The sequence below is a fragment of the Protopterus annectens genome, chromosome 16.part0, assembly GCF_019279795.1.
Source record: "Protopterus annectens isolate FY-2018-M chromosome 16.part0, PAN1.0, whole genome shotgun sequence".
Taxonomy (NCBI): Eukaryota; Metazoa; Chordata; order Ceratodontiformes; family Protopteridae; genus Protopterus; species Protopterus annectens.
In genome coordinates this window covers 512,524,717-512,528,525 of record NC_056750.1, presented here as the reverse complement: position 1 = coordinate 512,528,525, position 3,809 = coordinate 512,524,717, and the positions used below count along the sequence as shown (strand labels likewise).

At 38.4% G+C, this 3,809-nt stretch overlaps 1 long non-coding RNA gene across 1 annotated transcript in view; it reads left to right on the top strand.

The window, feature by feature from the left end:
* The first annotated feature begins 1,054 nt into the window (after window positions 1–1,054).
* LOC122791093 overlaps window positions 1,055–3,809 on the top strand; it is a 668,635-nt gene continuing 665,880 nt past the window's right edge. Inside the window, exon 1 of the long non-coding RNA XR_006363070.1 lies at window positions 1,055–1,381. This is a non-coding gene — a long non-coding RNA (uncharacterized LOC122791093). The remainder of the gene's footprint in view (window positions 1,382–3,809) is intronic.

Genomic DNA, 3,809 nt, shown 5'->3' with positions numbered 1-3,809 from the left:
TAGGCTTTATTTACTTATTTCATAACACATCTTTCCTTAAACATATATGACTTTTGGGGGAGGATCATTACATCTTGGAGAAGAGCGCACAAACCTGTGTGGCCAAAAATTATAGCGCTACTCGCAGAGCCATGCCTAAATCATTTGAGAGACATAAGGCATACTATAAGTTAATGAGCTGTTTGCAAACCTCACAACAGGAAGTAGCAGAAACTCAAGTTTTGGTTTGGATCTTTTAATGTAATTATGGGTTCCTGAATATAAATGGAGCAATGTGGGATGAGTCATTTCAGTTTTCACTACCTGCCGTCTCCTTATCTCTAATTGTTTTTAAACAACATGCATGAATTTTGCTGGTATGTGACTATCGAAAATAATAACACATTATAGCTGCCACGCAGTAATGGGACTGACGAAGAGCACAACCGCAGCCCCAGGCTTCAGGTGTCTTCACTGTGTCATACTTGTTAGGTGGGACATACATACTGCACCGGGTGGTACCGCATGGTACTTCCAAATTAAGCATTTTGTGCAGTTAATTAGCATTTAATAAAGTACCAAGGATGTACGTGACATGGTGCTAAATTTCATTTTGACAGAGCGTTGCTGTAAAAAGCTTTCATTTTTCTACACGTCATGGAAACAATGTTAATCGTTAGAGGAACATGGGGGTTGCATAATAATAATAATTGTAATTATTAATGACACTGTCTAGTAAACGTAGTATTAACCAAAATGTATTACCTTTCCAAAACAGTCTCACTACCACCCTTAGTGTTGATTCTACAAAACTCTGGGGAATCGCGTAAAACACAGACATGATGCATGCAACCACAAATTATTAGACTAGTCTACCCAGCAATATGTCCGAGAATGACTAAAATGGCTTCAGAGGTCCATAATAGCTGATGCAATGCAAGGCACCCCAGCTACAAGAATAACAAAAAGGGACAGCAAGCACCAAGAAAGTATGATTCGCCCCTACCCGTTCCAAAACAGAGCTAAACATCGCGCATGTGTGGTTACTACCACTACGCGTGCGCAGTATCTAAAAGGGACGCAGCAGTTGAAGGGACTCTATGTAGCAGCTGAATCCGATCTATTATGACACCTGCTACAGAGGGGTTTAACCCGATCTCTTTTCTGTGATCTGGATTCGAACTTTGCTCCTAGCGCTTTGGCTGATTGCTTTACATGGCAGTTTGGAATAAGTAGTTACTTTTCTCTTGTGTGGATTTTGTGGGTGATTTCGGATCGTGTAAGGTGGAAATTTGTGGCTACAGAGAACTGATAAACTTCACTGCAGCTGGATATCGCTCCCTTTGGTTTCATTTATTTATACCACTTATGATCTAGTCAGCAGTTGTGGATGCTTTGTTTCGTAAGTGCTGATTTTGAAAACCAAAGTATGCAGTGTCTGTCTACTGTGCTTGTGTTACGGATATATGGTAGAATATGGTGGAATAAATGCAAAACTCAGTTTTATGGAGGATTGCTGCATGTCATTTCTTCCATTTGATCAGTTTCATTGTTTATTACTTTGAGTATAGACATTGATTAGCTGTAGCTTATTGCTGTGCATCGATACTATTTATTAGACTGTGTTAATTATTTGGAATCCAATGCATTGCTTATTCCATTTAATATTTTTCTTGCATTTTTGTATGAAACAATGTATTGCATTTGAGCTTAGCTAATAACCTTACGCAGCTGCAAGCAGGCTCACGCCTAATAAATGATAAAACGTGGTTTTCCTGGCGGCAGTGATAATTGGTGCACTGATTATTTTTTTGTTAGTGGTATGCATGCATAGACTGTCATCACCTGAATGGCCCACCAATAGAAGATGTTCAGAATATCCGGATTTGTTTGGGTGGTGAGGCTTTATATGGCTAGCGCACAGCTCTATTCTTTTAGAAAAGCATTGTGCGCCTTTGCTGTCAAATAACAGTTACAGTTTAAAAAAGTGAAGCATAAAAATTGCATTTGCTGTATTTGTTCTCACTTGCTATGGATGTTTCTATACGTCTTCAAGATTTAGATTAAAGTCTTGCGTAACTCCTCCTTTCTATTTTGATAATACAGTGCAGTGTTATTGTTGCCAGCTGCAGTTAACTCTTTTTTTTTTACTCAATATTTTATTTTAACTGGTGTCGCTTTTTTGCCACATTGTTTCCTTGCTCCCATTTTCTTACTCCATCAATAAAACCTTGTTTTAGAAACAGAGGCGCACAGAAACCCAGACTTGTATGGGTAAATAAGGAGGATTTTTTTAATGTGACCGTTTACCTTGCAACTGGATATTTTAAAATTATGTAAAGATACTGTCTTACCATACCTCTCCTTAAACATACACGCAAAAGTTGTTCCATTTGTGTTTTGCTATCGGCTTTTGAACGCAGTGTTTTATTTTAGCGTGTATGCTGCTGCTGCGTGCATGTGCATTTTTGTCTTTGGAAAAGCTTTTGTTTTTTTTTCCATATTGGCTCACATAAACTGTTTGATACTGTTTCTCCTCATATCCTTACTGTTTGTACATTGGAAGATTCTCCTCTTGCATTTTAATTCCCTTGATATGCTTATAGACTTCAGTGCCGTGGCTTTTTTAATTAAATATATGTTTGCGTCACCAGGTTGATGCTGCTGGGTGGGTGCTGCAATGCATTTGTGGGGGTTGCGTGCCGTGGTGCTTTCTAAAATGGTAGATATTTGAGAGAAGAGAAAGTCCTACAACAGTAATATATCAGCTTTACATTTTCTCAGTGAGAGTTTTGATTGTGACGCGGTCTGCTTTATTAAGCCGTTAAGTATTTGTGATTTCGCATGGTTTCTCCTTTGGGGTACACTGCACATTGCCCACGTGAAAGCAAAGGTACACCAAACCATTTTCAGGTCTGTTACAAGCATCGACCTTATGTAAAATCTGAATGTAGTAACCGTAAAATTATAAATACAGTAACCACTTAACCTACACCCAGACAGTTGTTAAAAATCCAAATGAACCCAAAAGCGTGGTAGTGGAAGGCATGTAATAGTCCTTCCTTTAAAGACTTACTGTGCTACAATGACAGCATAACCCTTGCTTATTTTCCTTTGGCAATTACAACTGCAACATTATTATAACAACCAGACTGTTATGTGGTTTGAATGGGCAGATAAGATAGGAAACTGTACTACCAAAAGTTGCCCTAACTATGGACTGATACGTAACTTGCAACCGTTTAGTCTCCTGAGGGCTGATCAAGCCACAGTTTCAAATTGCCCTTGGAGACGTTTAATTGTAAGCAGGTGAAGTTGCAAAAACCTGCACCAAAATGTATCAGTCTGTGTTTTGTTGTACTTGTAAAACCTAGCAGCATAATCAAGCCACTTTGCTAAGATTTAGTCATAACAGACCAGTTTGTCGTTGAAGAAAACAAAGTGCTTACCAACGTTTTGGTGTATTTGTGCTTTCCACATATTTGACCTGCTTGTGCATGCGAAATATGTTTAACAGACTTTCCACTCTCTTTCTCTTGCTTTGGAAAGAAAACAGGCAACTGTACAAATTGGGTAAATGCAGACCTCTTAACTTGCACATGTTTTGGAGATACTTCCTTATTTTCAGACTTAAATTTGCCACTTACAACTTTTTGAATAACTGTACTAACTTTGGAAGTGTGTTCTATTTTTCGAGGTTGATTTACCCTTTCACATGATTTTCTGCATTCTGTTTGTCGCACATAGTTTTGCAGCTATTTAGTACACAGGAAACCAGATCACATGGCCAACACACTGGTGGTACTAACAATTTAAAGAAAGATATATGT